Below are 18,518 nucleotides of genomic sequence, written 5' to 3'. Positions count from 1 at the left end.
CCAAGCCCAGATTAGGCTTCCAGCAGTGAATCAACTTCCCCTGTCATAAATCAGAGAACAAGTAGTTTAAGTGAGATATATGCACAAGACCACCCAGTTGCTAGAAATGGTCTTGTGGGGGATAATTCTGATCCGCGGAGGACTAGCTTAGAGTTTATTGAGCCTCCTCTTGCTCTCACTGCCATTGAACCAATGCCATCCCGGCATTGTCATTTGGTTCAGTCTTCTGATCCACAGTCTTATGCTGAGGTTGCTGGGCATCCCTCTTCGGAGTCCGCCATGGAGGAGGAGTACAACTCGCTCCTCGAGAACCAGACCTGGGATCTGGTCCCCCTTCCTTTAGGAAGGAAACTTGTCCGATGCAAATGGGTCTACAGGACCAAGAGTGCTGCAGATGGGAAAATCACCAAACAGAAAGCTAGGCTAGTAGCCAAGGGATTCCAAAAAGTGCATGGCATTGATTATGATGATACCTTTGCTCCAGTAGCAAAGATGGATTCCATATGCCTTGCACTTGCCATTGTGGCTACCCAGGGGCGGGAAGTACATCAGATGGATGTGAAGAATGCCTTTCTTCACAGAGACCTATCTAAGGAGATCTACATGGAGCAGCCACATGGTTTCATTCAAGATTCATCTTTGGTCTGCAGACTGAAGAAGTCTCTCTATGGGCTTAAGCAGGCCCCGAGATCTTGGTATGCGAAGATGGATTCTTTTCTCTTATCACGAAACTTCAAAAGATGTAAGTCTGATCTAAATGTTTACATGCTCAGGACACATGACTGTCTTCTTATCTTAGTTTTGTATGTGGATGATCTCCTGATCACCGACAACTTGGCTTCATCCATTGCTACAGTTAAGAGGACCTTGCATAATAGGTTCTTGATGACGGACATGGGTCCATTACACTTCTTTCTTGGTCTTGAGATCAGCCAGGATGCCACAGGCATCAAACTGTCTCAAGCTAAGTATGCATGGGATCTCCTCGAGAGATTTCACATGACTAACTGCAAGCCAGCACCAACTCCTTTTCTGTCTAGGGTCCGCCTTGAGGATGGAGGTGACACTCCATTAGTCGACAGTACTCTCTACTGACAGCTAGTGGGGAGCTTACTGTACCTCACCCACTCTAGACCAGATCTTTCATATGTAGTAGGGGCAGTTTCCAGATACATGCAAGAGCTGCATGAGCTACACTGGAAAGCTACCAAGCGCATCCTCCGATATGTGCAGGGCACCATCACCTTCTGGATTCACTATGCAGTAGGCACTGCATTGAATCTCCTTGGCTTCACAGATTCTGATTGGGCAGGCAACAACATTGATCACAAGTCCACCTCTGGATATTCACTCAGTCTAGGGTCTGGCCCTATCTGTTGGTCAAGCAAGAAGCAGGCTGCTATTGCTCTCTCTTCAGCTCAGGCCGAGTACAGAGGAGTAGTCAACATCACCATTCAGGATTTGTGGCTACAACATTTCCTCACTGAGTTAGGCGTCCAGTTCCACCAACCCACTATCATCTGGTGTGACAACCAGAGCACTCACAAATTTTGCAGGGATCCAGTACAGCGACAGCGGATGAAGCACATAGAGATCCATATGCACTACATCAAATACTTAATACATGATCGTGTCATTGATTTGCAGTTCTGTCCTTCAGTAGTACAAACTGTAGACATCTTCTCCAAGACATTCACTAAGCAGAAGTTTCACTCTTTGCGCGATCGTCTTGGAGTGAAGGACACAGTTGCTTAGCAACTGTCTTTTCTTCCTCTTTTCTTTTGATTACATTTTATTTTGAGGGGGGGGTTTTCCCACGAGGTTTTCCCTCTTTCCTCAATTTTAGTACAAGTTGCACTGTATTTTGGGTGACCTTTGGCCTTAGTTGCCAGGGCCCATTTTCTATTTTTCCCCATAGTGGTGTTCAGGGGGGGTGTTGGAGGTACTACACACCTAGGACCTTCATTGTTGGCACATGCGGACACTTAGTTAGAGAACTCACTGACATGCAAGGCCTCAACATGGAATCTTCACCAGATTGGCGCCTTTCACTGTTCATGCATGCATGACTACATGCAAGATCCTTTATGCATGATTTACTCCCTGATTTGCTCCTCCTTTCACTTCGCGTCTCTCCAGAACTTGTTGTAAGTGTCGAGTCCTCTCATTGATCACCACTATGGCGCATTACCTTGGGATCTTCACCTACTGATGTGTATTAGTTGACTCTCATGTAGCATATCATGAGCATTGTAACCTATTTTCTGTTGATCAATAATTCTTTTTGTTCTTTCGATTTTTTTAGTGTTTCTTCTCTGCAAAGCTGTGTGTTCAACCTTTACTAGCTAGATTCATTTGTGCAGGTTTTCTAACACATTTACACTAAAGTCAGGAAATTATGTCGTTAAATACAACACCAAAGTACACTACCACTCGTTGCCACGTAGGATATAATTTTGTCATATACCCATTGGGCATTAGCTATTATAAATGAAGAAGGAAGAACAACAATTTTCGTTTTATTATTTTTCATATTAGAGTAAAACATTGCAAGCCCTTGAGAAGTGTTCATGGATTGTAAAAATCCTCTTGATTGTTTTATGGCTATCCTTATAACAACCCCCATCTTGGAATTAACATCCACCTTTTCCTGGTACCATAATGGTTCCATAAATTGGAAGGAACACAATATTCTTGCTAGAACACTTTGATTTACATATAAAAGAATTATTTTCATGTCAGTTCACATTTCATCATTTTATATTATTAGATATAAAATTAAATATAAGTATATAGATAGTATATAAATTTTATTTAGCTATAGTATATTTTTGGTGTAGATTAGGTTTTTAAAGTGCACTCTTCACATTATTTATCATGATAGTGTTGATTCAAAATTTAGTTAATTTTATTAGTGGTATGTTGATAGGATCTATTTAAAGTTTTTTATATAATTTAGTTAATTTGAATGGAAATAAATATTTTTATTATAATATTTATTAATTAATTAATAAGGTAAATAATAAAATAGAGAATCCAGATTTTTAATATATATGTGTGAGAGGGGAATATTCTTTTTAATTTAAGTAGCATATAAAATTCAACTTACCAAATTTATTTTCAAGGGCATGCGCCATAAAATAATAAAATGTAAATAAAATTAATTTCAACTTACCAAATTTATTTTCAAGGGCATGCGCCATAAATAAATAAAATGTAAATAAAATTAATTTACATTAATACTAGATATATAGAAAGTGGACTTATTTATTATTGCATCTTAACTTCATGAAATTAAATTACATTAACACTACATATATAGAAAGCCAACTCAACTATTATTACATGTTAACTCCATATATGAAGTCAAATAATTTAATTTTGAGGACAATGTGTTCGTGGATTTACGTATAATGAGGATTTGGACCCTTGATTTTGAGCCCAGCAATTTGCATTGAGAATAGTTCCCTGTGAATATTTAAATCTGCAAAGACTTGATCAACTGTGATAGTGCATGCATAGGAGGGCAACATGACTTAAAATCTGAACTAGTCAATAATTTGTGCAACAAGTTTCGAGGTTGACTTGCTGCCTTGACTTGGCTCAAAATTGTGGAGTATGCTCCCCAAGTGTTTAACACTTTTTAGTTGTTCAAAGAAAATTTTAAACGTCTTATGGTACCCAGGATGGCATGCCAACTTCATAGTGAAACACTTCCATGCAAAGCCTCCACTTAATACTTGGATAGAAATGATCTGGATGGCATCACTACCGAACGATTGATGTGGCGCTTTTAATGAAATAAGCATTATAGTAATAATTTCGCTCACCATAACACAAATATTGCAGGTCAAATTTTCAGAGTTACGGTTGTGCATTACCTGATTTAATATTTGCTCTTTATATTAAATTTCTTAATCCTAAGTAGTGTATTTCATACACCATGGTCGATAGCTATAGTAGCATTGTGGGGAGGAGAGAGTAATGCAAAGAAATAACTACAAATAACATGTTGATTAATTTCAATAAGTAAGAAATGGTCAACCATAAATTGGTTACTATTTTATTGTGCTACTTATTGAGGGTTAGGAATTACATGCAATTAAATGGGATGTTATACCCACAGTGATAATGAGATATCCAATTAGATAACATGTAGTACGTACGTAAGAAGAATATATATCATTGAAATTGAGGTAAGAGAAGGCTCAAATACTAAATGCCGTGACGTAAGAGGAGTAAAGCATATAACCAACTTTTGGAAGAATAACTTATATATTATGCAATGAAAGTTATGAATAAATAATGGCGGGGAATAAATAATTTTTAAAGTATGGTTATTGTATCAAAAATTAGATGATGGATTTTAGTGGCGTGGTCATCATGACTTGTAAATACAAATGCAAAGGTTGAAAGAATTAATGGTGGATAAAAGGAAGTTTGAATCCTATGTTTAACTACAGGCCGATAGGTCTCTTCTTCCACACTGTCATCATATTATTTTCTCATATTAAAATTAAATTATGAGTTGCATGATTGCTATGCATAGTCTATTCAAGGACATAGCTTAATAGAATGAAGTTTATGCTTATAACATATCTTACGGGAAGAAATGTTGAACGCTTATGAGGTAACTGGAAAACAAGAATAGATAAAATGACAAGTGCTTTTTCCATAGATCATGGCCAACATGAGGAAAAAGTCAAAAATAAAATTATATAGATGGAATCTATATAAATCACAGGAAAGAAGTTCATGACATTAGCAAAAATTGATGGTTAATTAATTGGGTTCCATCCTAGAACAAATTCTGAAGGTTTTCTCTAATTGTATCTATTCATGAAGTTCCCATGAAATATCGTTAAGCTCATCAAAGACATGTCTCTGTACATAATATGAGACTATGTATTTTTATTTAAAATTGTCTTTTAATTTAATATTTTTTGTGTTAATTGGTGCATCTACATGTAATAGTGTAGTCCATTTTTGGATATGGTTTTGCTATTGCTTGAACCATTTAATTCACCTTATTGGGAAAGTGCTCCAAATTGAAGGGAACTAAACTGTATCAGGTCATTATTCTAATATTCAACAACAACATGCATATTTAATAAGTTGGAACCTACAAGTTTCTTTTTGAATAAAGAAATATCCCAATAATTGTAACTAAGATATGCAAGAGGCACAAAGTATATTTCCAATCTAGACTAAACTAGGGTCAGAGTTGTGAAGAATGTGCACAAGTGCAATACAACTCACTACATGCATGTTGAAGAAGACATCATACCTTAATAATTTATGAATCTAATAAGAAGGTCAATGGGACTGACACCCAAAAGGAAATCTAGTGTAAATACTTATTGGTAGCGTAAAATCAGCTGCTAGTGCCTCTCGATTAATAACAGTAAGACAATATTAAATACAAGCTCAAGGGCACATTCTCAAGTTCACTAAAATTCTAATGTGTCAATTATTGCAACTCAAAGTATGCAACCTCAAACTCCACAACCTGGAGGTGCATATCAATCCAAATATAGATGGGTGTCTCACAAGTATGGACATTTCAAAATTTGCAGCAAGGAAAAGATGCTTCGAGTAAAATGATTGTAGATCTTACGAATGTACTTCTTGTGGAAATTGATATGATTAAGATGATCTTCCTTCTTCTACTATATATAAACAGAGTAATCATTCTTTATGAGAACATAAATGACAAACATATTAGATATGGTAGTCTTGGATGCATTTGAAGTAGGAATAGATCAATTCAGAGCAGCCTAGTGACTAACAAGAATTGTATACTAGATTCAGAACATGATTGTCCTAATTAATTAACAAATTTTTGGTAAAACAAAAGGCTTTGCATTAATACAACTTATGATGGTCTAAGGATCTTATTATAGTAGTAAAATAATGCATGCATCAAGTAAGGGGGACATATAAAAGGTTCTAGGTGATGAAGAGAGAGGATAACAAACCATGCAACAACTCATTGCTAAATTAATAGGATGCTTCAACCATATCAGATGGGTAAGTGGTACTGGTAATCGAGATTGTTGTAAGATAATGGAATTCAATAAAATGATCTAGCAATCTATTCAAATTAATCGTACAATCTAGGATGCTTATTTTATACCACTATTTTCCTACCAAGCAATCTTGGAGAAGTCTACCTGTCAGATTTCATTGATAATGTTGTCTGGTTTTGAATATGACAACATAAAAATTATTGCATAAACTACTTTGGAATTTAGTTTAAGGAATTTGGTTTCCAAGAAATGAATTATATTCTACCAGGTCATGATCTAGTGTTAAGGTGGGGTATCAATATGTAAATGACCTAGGTTCACGCCCTGGTACACATAATGCCTAAAAACTTAGAGGGTGTGAAATTGAGAATATTGTAACCTTCACTTATGACTCATGTATAGGAGGTGTATGCATACTGATTGTTCGATTGGTTTTGGATATACACTGAATTATTCATGGCCAACAAGGTGTTGGGAATAGTGGTAAAAAGAGAAAACATGAAATCATATGGCATAACTAGATTATGTGTGGTGTACTTTTGAGTACCAAATAATTATTTTCTTGGCTAAAGACAAGATTAAGATTGTTATTAAAATTCAAATATAACATTGAAGTCCATACTAGACTAACTATTATAGTCAATAGCCTGCTTTATGATTGGGCGGAGGTCATAATCCGTTGTTATTGAAACCTTGTCTAGTGACATATTCAATCCAAAAACTCAAAGTTATTTGTATTATAAAGTTGTATTATGCATGATTACCTCTATGTTATCATTTTGCTGAAATTTTCCTGCAACCACAAGATACATGAAAAGGATTAGCTAAATAAAATAACTTGAATACTTTGACATAAAATTATTCAGTTATGCTCTGGTTGCAGAAGTTGAACAGGTCCATGAATTCCTTATTCTCCAATTGAAAAACTGAGCATGGTTTGATTGGACTTGCCTAAAGTTAGTGTGAATAAATAAAGGAATTTTTGGTGTTGACTCTATGTTATGTTAATTATAGTAACATTGTTTGAAAACATGTGGATAATGTACATGTCATGCATGGGATGCCATGGACATTTTGTATTGTGTACACATGGTACAGATGGTATTGTGTACATGTGGTACATATGGTACTGGTGTGGATGCATGTATTGCATGATGTTATATGAAATGTATAGTTGTATGTGTGTGATGCACACTATGTGTATGTACACATGGTTGAGGAGAAGGCACTGGGTGATTTCCTGGTGTGGAAACTGATCCGGAGTGTGTGCAGAATAAAGACATAAGTGGAAGTTAAGGAGTGATTAAAGGATAAGTATCAATGTTTTATTTCAGTTTAGTATGCATGTAATTTATGATTTTGGTCTATGATGATTACACGTGATCTATGATTGGGTTTATGATGGTTACATGTGATTTATGATTTTGATGGTTATGTTTTGAGCTAACATGATGTGATGTTTTTATACATGTTGATTGGTCAAATGTGCTAGTTTGACTTGTTATGACTAATGCAGGGAGACTGCAGGAAGCAAGTGTTTGGAAAGAACACAAATGCATTGGAAGAACATGCATTTCTTCCTATTATTTAAATACAATGAAAATGAGGAATCATAGTTAAATGGCAGCAACATTAACCTATAGTTACTCAAATAGTAGTACTATTATATTAAGTTATGACATCAACTATGGTAAAAAAAATTGATTTTTTGTTAAGGCATCTAAAGTTTCTCATAAAATTGATTGAAACAAATGTTATAGGTAGCAATTGAAGGAGATTTGCTAGTAGAACTCCTTTGTAACCTATATATCGGAAGATCTGATTCAGGTGGCAAGGCCATGGGAACCTATAATTTTAGAAACAACTACCTGTGAATGAGGAAATAAATTGTAAGATGCAGTAATACACCGAGGACGATGTAAATTTAAGGGGGGAAGTATGTAACACACCTCCGTTTTATGTACACCATGTTTCTATCATGTCATACCTAAGCTAAGACTCAGTTGTAACATAAAAGTTAGGTCTGAGGTGTAACAATGAAAGTAAATACTTTATTATTAAATAAATAAAGATAATTTAATCGCTTGGAAAATGAGACACCAAGAGATGAGATTCTTGCCAAATGAAATCTCATTGGTGAATGGGAATGGATAATTCTTTCATGATAATACTTCTAGATCAAATTATAGATAAGCTTAATGGAATGGGAGATAAATATCCATTAAGTTACTTAGCTAGAGAAAGATGCTAATTTTACGAAAAACATAAAGTCCTTACAAGAGAGAAAGACGAGCTTTTATGGGAAAGAAATAAAAGCCTTGCAGGAGAGGAAGACAATCTTTTATGGGAAAATCTGTGTGGGGAAGTAAGGAAAACGTTTCTAAGAAAAGCCTAGGAAAGTGGATAAAAAGATCCACAAAAGAGGGACATCGCTAAAGGAAACCATATCATGAAACAGGGTATTACATACCCATTTAAGAGGTAAACAAGAGGAGTTGAACCATGGCAAAAACTCTCGGATCGGGGGTGAATTGGAGGAAGTCAGTTCTAGGTTGGGTGGCAGTGCTTACTTTTCCAAGTGACAGTATTTCATCTAATCTAGTTGATTCAATTGCATGGGATGTTCTGTAAGTTTGCTCCTTAATATTTATGTTGTCAAATATTTAAGCATATGAGTATGATTGCATGCGTTATCTTTGTTTATAAGATGATTGAATACTTAGGCATGTGAAAGCTATTGAATATAAATTTAATCAAAGTTAAATTTAGTGATGGGAGCATAGTAGGTGGTTGTTAATATTGGGTCACGGAAGTATGTGAGAGCATAGTACTTGAGCAGGTTCACCCAATGTCGGGATGAGCTTGGGAGCGTTGGTATTATAGTTGTTGAAGATGATCTGGTAAGCTTAGCACTCCTAGGCCTTCCCAAGAGCTAGCACAACTACCAGGATTTGGTAAATGGGAGGGAGAATCTACCAAAATTGGGAGCGTTTGTGGTGCAAATTGGTGTAAGAAGAGATAATGCGGGACAACCGAGATGGGACCTCATCCAAAGAAGTGGAAGAGGAGTTTGCATTAGTCAACAAATGAAAGAAAGCCAAGGGAAAGAAGTCCCAAGGTGAGGAGGGAAAGAAGAAAGACTTGTCCAACATCAAGTTCTTTCACTGTCATGAATTCAGGCACTATGCCATGAAATGTCCACAGAAGAAGGCAAGCAAGAAGGAGCCTGTAGTTGCAGCAGAAGGTGAAGCTCTAGCTTCACAATTCAACCTTGATTTTACTCTCATTGCATGCATGGAAAGCACATTAACAGGACGCATGTGGTATCTTGATATCGGTGCCTCATTCCATATGACGGGGAATAAAGATCTCTTCAGTGAATTGGAGGAGAAAGACCTCAAGCATAACATTGAGTTTGGAGATGATAGAAGGTATAACGTGACCAACATTGGTACCAGTAATGTTCAGAGGGAGTCTTTCTCCCCTCTCAGACTCAAGGATGTGATGTATGTAAAGAGTCTAAAGAAGAATCTTGTTACTTCGCAGTATTGGAAGATTGTGGCTACACTGTGATATTTAGCAAAGGAAAGGTTTTCCTTAGACACATCACCACGGAACAGGTGAAATAGATCGGTGTGCGAGTCAAGAACTTGTATGCACTTGAGGTAGAAGATGCATGCAAAGCCTAAAGAAACAAGGCAAAGGTTAGAGACTTGGTGTTTGAGAGGAAGGATGAATTACCTCTCAATATGCAGCCTAAGAAGCATCCTCAGCAAGTTGTTGAGTAGTCGTAATCCGAGAAGCAGAGAGGAGGCCGAGTTGAGACATCCACTCAAGCAGAGACCTCTAGTCGGGGGAAATTTTGAACCAAGTGGACACATGAAGCACATGCAACCATACCTCCATGTGTGAGGTGGGGCAATGTGAAGCAATAGTCCCAAGAGTGTCAAAAATTTGGGCAGGGTTCGTTGAGGTTTTTTTTGTCTAATGTATCGTTACCTTGATATGGGGGCCCACAAGTATTCAGTAGCAGGAGGATCAATCTCAAATAGATATTGAGGAGTGCAGTTCAGTGTTGACAACAAAGAATGAGGCTCAGTAGTAGAGTCAACAACAACACATTTTTCCGAGTAGATAGTTGTAAATTGATTCAATGATTATTTTTTATTTATTTTTGAATGATTTTCAGTTGCAAGTGTTGTAGTAGCACAAAAATAGTGAGAAGTATTGCATGCATTACATTCCAAATGTGTTGGATCAGGATAGATGTGAATCCATTTCTTGTTGAGAGGGAGTGTTGAAAATGCAACAAGAAAATCCTAATTTAATTTTCCCTTGAATTAAATTAGGAAAAAAATTGTAATTCCACATCACAAGACAACTTGTATGAGTTAACTAAGTTAATTTGACTTAGTTGGTTCAGTTAATTCGATTTGAGGGTCTAACTTGAGTCATGTAGAGTGTTTCCTACTTTATAGGAGCCCTGGTTGAGTTTATTTTGAGTTGTAATTAATTAATTTAGTTTAACTAAGTTAAAGTCAGTTAAACTAGTTCCAACTGATGGAGGAACTAGTAGGAGGTCAGAGAGTGGGGTGTTGCTTCATGTGTTCAACCAACTAACTGATGATTCATAAATAACTCATGCATATCAAATCTGAGAGTTACCCAGTTGGGAATGGAGCTCAAGGGAAATGTACTATCAGTTGCATAATCATCAAAATTGTACAGGTGGTGCATGTAGTCAGAGGAAGAGCCTAAAGGAACTGTGTAATCCAATGGAGGAAAATTCCTATCAAATAGGGGCCTAATTCTTCATTGAACAACACAAGGAAATAAGGGCCAAAAAATTGGTTAAGTATTGGCCTAAGATTGTCTATGAAGAAGTGAGATAGAAAAAGATAGTGCAAAGGTTGCTCGGGATTGAGAAAAGCATTGTAATACTCTCATATTTTCTGACTAATGCAATATCCAGATAGTAGGGGCTTTTAGTTGTGATTCCCCAGGAAATCATTGTGTAATGTGTTGATTGAATTCTTTCTCTCTTATGCTTCGTGATTTCACGATTATTAATTGTTTCCGCAGTTGGTAGAGTAGATTCAAGTCTATTGTTTTAGTAAATTACAATTAGTCTTTTGAATCTACAAGGAATTTTTACAATAATTTTATTTTAAAAGAAATATAAAATATTTAATTAAATAAATAAAAACAAAAAGTATTTATAAATTTAAATATAAATGATAAAATATATTTATTTTTTAATAAATAAAAATAGTTTATACAGATTCTTTAATCATAAACTATAATTTTATATATTTGAAATCCTCTCACTTATTGTCAAAACTTTTATCACAAATTAATCATGGGAAATCCAAACTCTTTATCATTGTCTACATTTTCCTACATAACTTGAGATATAACTACAAACTTTCAAAAAAAAAATTATTATAAATTAATTAAGTTCTTTCCACTCCAAACTCCTCCAAAAATAAAAATATCATTAACAAAGTTTAAAAATAATATTTATATAATTTGATAACAATTGTATTTGTGAAAGGGGGAGCACATGAATATGAGTTACACTTTTTGGCTAGAGAGGATGAGTTTTGGGTGAAAAAGAACAACTTGATCGAACCAGTTTAAACTCTCAATCGAGCAATATTTTAGCCCTCGATCGAATTGCTTGAGGGCTTAAACAATGTAACCCAAGGTTATATTCGATCTCGATCGAGCCACGTTTTTGAAATTTCATGCTAATACAGTCTAGGCATGGAATTAAAAGAAGTGTCTTGATCGAGCCTTAAAGATTGATTGAGCTACGAGCTCGATAGAGCCTTATATTTAGACCTAGCCTTAAAGCTAGATCAAGCATTAAAGCTAGATGTAGCCTTTATAACCACGTTAAGGGCTCAATCGAGGGTTTCTTAAACCCTCAATCAAGCTACTTGAATTTCAAAATCAAGCTCTCAATCGAGTGTTTTAACCGCCCGATCGAGCTTCTGAGGTCCTAGAAATCACAACTTTAGCACCCCTTCTTCAAATTTCTCTGCAACCCCATTTTGTACTCTAGTGGATTTAGGGCAGAATTTGTCCTTAAGTGGCGGAGTTAATCATGTTGGATTCGTGAAAGAATCCTTTATCCAATGAAATATGAGTTTGACACTTTTGAATTCATATGATTTTTTTCATCTAATTTCTTTTAAACATAATGCTTTTGCACAATTTCAAAGCGGTAGAATAAAAAATCAGTAAAATGAAAAATTTCAAAAATATCACTATCTTTGTTTACAAGTCCTCTTCAAAATGATACTCTTGGTTTTTCCCTTTATTTAAAGAGTCGAAAAAAATATTACATGAACACAAGTGTCTCCAAAATGCAATTGAAATATTACTTCGCCAACTTCGAAAAATAATAAAAAAATATAATTTTGCATAAAAAATAATTTTTTAATATGAAAAACTTAGTTCTCTCCGTGTAGATCATGTTCATATATATATATATATATGTATATATATATATATATATATTACACATTTTAGACTAAGTTATGCTACATGAACACATACATAACTTTTAAGATGTGTGAAAATTTGCAAGGACAAGTATTGCATTTAATGGAAAATTGTGAGATTATACCACACTATTTTTTTTGCAAAAAATATCATTATGATAACAACATAATTCTCCACATATTGTATTTTTACTCCTAATCAAAATTCACAATAAGAAGTTCAATTCCATAAAAAAGAAAAAACTTGAAATTTCGACGTTGCATTTGGCCGAAAAATATAACCCATCTTAATATATTCACTAGAAAGTAGAAAAAATATACATACTATAAATATTTAATATTTTTTTTTTTTCATATTTATTAATTTAATTTCCATATGACCATACATAATATATAAATAAAACCAAATTTTCTAAAATAATCCATTAACATTTATGTAATAAAAAAAATCCATAATAATAAAAATATTTAAAATAATATTAAAATTTAACTATCCATATACGGAGGTATTAAGAATATCTTTAAAATTAACCTACCATAATGGAACATATTAAGATATTAAAAAAAACATTTAAAATGACATCCAAAAAAGTTGCTTCTTACATTAATGAAAAGTGCTTAGTAAAAAAAGAGCTGACTCCTAATTATTTGCCTTACCTAAATGAGTTTAATGAATTAACAATTCTCATGAAAAGTGATTAATAGAAAAAGTGGTCTCTGTTTTTAACTAGGAAAAAACTCTCATATTTCTTAATCACAAAATATATCAAGTTTAAAAATAATAATTAAACAATTCCACTACGTATTCACTTGCTGTGTGAAATGCCAAACACCCGGGCATTGGAGTCAGTCATTCTTCCCTAATGACCTCCTGAATGTCTTTGTCAGTGACAAAAAGCCAAACCTTTGAGTCAATGATTTAGAAAAGTTCAGGTTCCCTGCAACTACGAGGTTGCGTAAGAGACCCGTTACATATTTGTATTTAATTTCGGTGTCCGTATCCAACAACCATGGAAGATGTGACACTCCAAAGGTTCTAGTTCTTAGACCAAAGAATGCCATACATGTAAACAAATTCTACGTCGGCGATCTTTCTTAAGGGGAAAAACAAATTGATGTCTTCCATCTATTCTACCACGCGATGGAAAAGTCCATCGGTTCACAACAGTGACAACCCAAGGAAAACTAACAGTGAAAATACAACAATGGCCCCCAAAATAAGCGTGTTCATCACGGGCATCCTCATTATAAAAATGGGGCTATCCTTTCATCACCATACACATTTCTTCTCTTCTCTTTGGCGTTGAGGCATTTTATTTAGGAGAGAGCGAAAATGGGTTATTCGGCAGCAACTATTACATTGACCATCGTACTGCTGTTGGCTTACCTTAACATAGCGGAGGTAGAGGCAATACCGAAATTAGGGCTGTTGAAGGTAAGCCACCTGCATTTCTATTTCCACGACTTACTGGTGGGTACAAATGTGACGGCCGTGGATGTGGCGTCTGCTCCCGCAACCAATTCTTCGTTTACTCAGTTCGGCATGGTTAGGGTTATGGACGACTGGCTTACCGAAGGGCCTGAAGCGACCTCCAAAATGGTTGGCAGAGCGCAGGGTATATACGTTTCTTCGGCCCAAGAGAAAGTACAACTGCTAATGGTAACGACGTTTGTGTTTGAGAGCGGGAAGTACAACGGCAGCACCCTTGCAATGGTGGGGAAGAACGCAGTTTTGGATGAAGTGAGAGAAATGCCCATCGTGGGAGGCAGCGGATTGTTTCGGTTGGCTCAAGGCTACGCACTCGCCCGCACTCATACTTTCGATCTAAAGTCCGGCAATGCAGTCGTTGAATACAACGTCAGCGTCCTCCATTACACGTCCCCGCCGAGGATATAAATTATTATACCTCGTGGGCATTGGCTATCATAAATTAAGAACGGCCGTAGAGGTTTGAGGGTTTATTTTTATTATTTTTCATACTAGAATAAAACATTGAAAACCCTTGAAGAGTGTTCATGGAATGTAAAGATTGACCTGATTGTTTTAGGCTGTTCGTTCAAAATCCGAGATATCCTTGATCTCGGGTAAAGATTGACTTGATTGTTTTAGGGCTGTCCTTTCAAAATCCGAGATATCCTTGTTCTCGGGGCCACGCCTGACCTCTTCTTGGTGCCGTTTGGGTTCAGAGCACTTTCATTCCCATCTAAGAGAAATCTCCTGATATTGGATGGCATTTCATCATTTTATACAATTAGTCATAAAATAAACTAGATAAACTTTATTTTGATATCATATGTTTTCGGTGTAGATTAAAGTGCCCTCTTAAAGTATTTATTGCGATATCGCTGGTCCAGAATATAACAAACTCTAATAGATGCTATACTCAGACGTTATAATTGATTTAAAAGGTGTTTATTTAATTTACATTAAAATAATAATTTTTACTATTCTTTATTTATAATATTTTTAATTATTATCATACATAATATCCTATATTTTTAATTATTATCATACATAATAGCATAGACTATTGAGATATTTAATTTTTAAGATTTATATATAATATATTAATACATTTATATTTAAAATTCACAATTAAGATAAAAATAGAATTAATCAATAAGAATAAATTAAAGATTATTTTTCAACTTTTTAATGTGGAAGGTAATGTCTAAGAGGAACAAGAAGACCATTTATTTTTAAGGAGATAAGTTTTATGTGTAGGTTTACTTATCATATTTGTGTTGTTTTGATCTAAATGGGAAATGAAAAAATTATAATTTTATATAAAAACATTATTATTATCGTTTAGTATGAGCCAATTAAAATTCTATAAAATCATTTTTATTATTTGATATTTTAATGTTTTTATTGAAGATTTAATACTTTTATATTTATTTAAATTAATTTTAGGAGAGTGAAAACTTTTAAAAATCTTTTAATTAAAATTGTGTAAAATCATTTTTATTATTTGATATTTTAATGTTTTTATTGAAGATTTAGTACTTTTATATCTATTTAAATTAATTTTAGGAGAGTGAAAATTTTTGAAAATCTTTTTATCTAAGCATTTAAACAAATTGGTGAATAATACGTAACTTAAATTGCTTAATTTTTATTTTTTAGATGTTATGATAGTTTATTAGTTTTTTTAAATATAGTGATGGGAAATTTTGAGATTCAAAGTTTCAAAATTTTATATTTAGAATTATAAAGCGAAATTTATTTATAAGATTATCTTATATTTTGGGGTGAAATTCAATTTTGATATATTACAATAAAATACTATTTATTTTTTTATTGGTGTATTGTTATATATAAATTAAGATATGATTTTTTCAATGTATTTTAAATTTTAAGTATAATTGAGTTACTTCAATACCAAGATAGTAATGAACATAGCCCAAATCAGTGATTTCAAAACCTTTCCTCAATTCCTTCTTTATGGATGCAATGTAGCTTTCATTGTTCCCTGTCATCAAAAGATCATCTACATATACCACAAAATATACAACTGTTTTGCCAAATTTCTTGACAAATAAAGTTGCATCATCAAGATATAATGTTTGAAATTGAGTTTCAGAAGATGCTCAATTAGTTTTTCATACCAGGCTCGCGGTGCTTGTTTGAGGCCATGCAAGGATTTCACAAGTTTGCATACTTTATGTTCATGTCCTTTCATAGCAAATCCTTTAGGCCGGCACATAAAAACATTCTCTTTTAGATCTCCATTCAAGAAAGCAGTTTTTACATCCATTTGATGGACTTTCCAACCGTTCTGAGCTGCTAGGACAAAGAGTGTCTAGATGGTAGCCCATTTTGCTAGGGGAAAAAGTCTCCTCATAATCGACCCCTTGTTTTTGTGCAAAACCTTTTGCCACAAGCCTAGCTTTGTGCTTGTCAAGTGAACCATCAGCTTTATCCTTGTTCTTGTAGACCCACTTGCACCCAATTGGTTTGATTCCAAATGGAGGATCAACCAGCTTCCAAGTGCCATTCTTCATCAGGGCATCATACTCCTTTTGCATCACTTCTTTCCATTCATCATGAGAAGCAGCTTCTTTGAAGGAAGTTTGTTCGAAATCTGTAGACAAATTCAATTCACAATCATAAGAAAAATCCATATCAACAGGTGAATCAGAGTCATCTACATCACCTCCATTTTGTCTGTTTGAATTTCTAGTTCCTATCTTTCCAACCTCATCAGGATGAACACTTTCAAGTGTCTTTGTCAGCCACTTTGGGGGACCTTTCTCAGATGGTCCATGCTGCTCTGTTGATTGAGTTGGGACTGAATCAAGATTGAGTCTCCCAAATCTATCAATCACATAACTTAAAGTATCATCCGTTGTTGGAGTTTCATGTGGGGGAGAGAGTGCTTCAGAAGAAGATTCCACATGTTGATCTAGTATAGGAATCCCCCCTTCAAGATGTGGAATCTGATTATCAAATTCTTGAAATGATTTTGCATTTGCGAATCTATCCAAGCGTTCAAGTTGCCACTCAAAAAAATTGTCAGTTTTGGATGTTTCAAGAAAGATTACATCTCTAGATACAACGAAATTTTTATTGACTTCATCAAAAAGACGATATGTTTTGGAGGTGTTTGAATACCCCAGGAAAATACACTTACAACTTCTTGCACCAAGTCTGTTTTTATGTACCTTTGGTATCAAGGCGTAACAGGTGGAACCAAAGAACCTGACATGCTTTACCAAAGGAATGTGCCCATATCACATTTCATAGGGAGTCTTGTTTGTGATAACATTAGATGGACATCTATTCTTTATATATATAGCACATAGAACTGCATCAGCCCAAAAGATCAATTTTACATTTTTGAAAAGCATCATGGAGTGCACCATATTTAAGAGTGTCCTATTCATTCTTTTAACTACATCATTCTGTTGGGGATTATAAGGCACAATTGTTTGATCCCATGTTGGCGAAGATAGTTTTCAAATTCATTTGAAGTGTACTCTTTTCCATTATCAGTGCGAATAGAGCCAATATGAGATTCTGCATCATTTTCAATCCATATATGAAAGTTCTTGAATGTTTGAAAAGCATCAGATTTGTTCTTCAATAAATAAACCCAACACATTCTGGGGTAGTCATCAATAAATGTCATCATATATTTATTTCCATTTGCAGAAGGAACATGCATTGGACCACATACATATGAATGAATGAGTTCACGTTTTCTCTGTGCTCTTGAATGCGAATCATGAAAAGACTATTTGCTATGCTTTCCTAGAATGCAAGCATCACATTGCTTAAGTTTCCTAGGAATTGTAGGCAAACCAGTAACACCATTTTTCTTCAACAAGCAGAGGTTGTCATAGTTCAAATGTCCAAATATAGCATGCCATAATAAACGTGATGGAAGTATACCTTCTTCATAATGAGAATTGTATGAGAAATGTTGTGCATGGGCAGAGGTATCCTGCAGCTTGAGAAGCCTTTCTTCTTCTATCCCCCTCATGACAAGTGAGTGGTCAGATGCTTTTCTCACCTCAATCTTGCCATCAAACATATGAATGGAGTGACCTTGCTAGCAGATGTGGACCAAGGACAGCAAGTTTCTCTTCAGCTGTGGGAGATATAGAACATGGTGTAGAAGGAAGTCTGGAAGACCACGCAATTTAAGCCTGATTGTGCCAAGCCCTGATGGCTTGAGTTTTGATTGGACTACAAAGTATATTGTTCCATCAACATTGTCAGTAAATTCTTCAAAAAAATATTTTCTATGAGTCATGTAGCAAGTTTCTCCTGAATCAAGCAACTAATCATTTTTCCAAGAAGTAAGTGAAGCATTAAATAAATCTTCATTTACTCCAATATTACATTGTGCCACAACATAATGAGTGGATTTAGGTGCTTTACCTTTGTCTGTGTCATTAGTTTTACCTTTGGGTTGGTTTATTTGCTGCTCAATTTTGTCCCAAGGTAACTTGCATGTGGAGGCATCATGTGATC

General features: G+C 34.8%; 1 pseudogene; it reads left to right on the top strand.

Annotated features, from left to right (window-relative positions):
• Positions 1–13,834: 13,834 nt before the first annotated feature.
• Positions 13,835–14,828, top strand: LOC149187287 (dirigent protein 22 pseudogene; annotated as a pseudogene).
• Positions 14,829–18,518: the final 3,690 nt, after the last annotated feature.

This window comes from Pinus tabuliformis, chromosome 3_1, assembly GCF_031772625.1.
Source record: "Pinus tabuliformis cultivar Carrire ecotype Pingquan chromosome 3_1, CPIR1, whole genome shotgun sequence".
Lineage (NCBI taxonomy): Eukaryota > Viridiplantae > Streptophyta > Pinopsida > Pinales > Pinaceae > Pinus > Pinus tabuliformis.
Note: the sequence above shows the minus strand (reverse complement) of the source record. Positions and strands in the feature narration are given on the sequence as shown.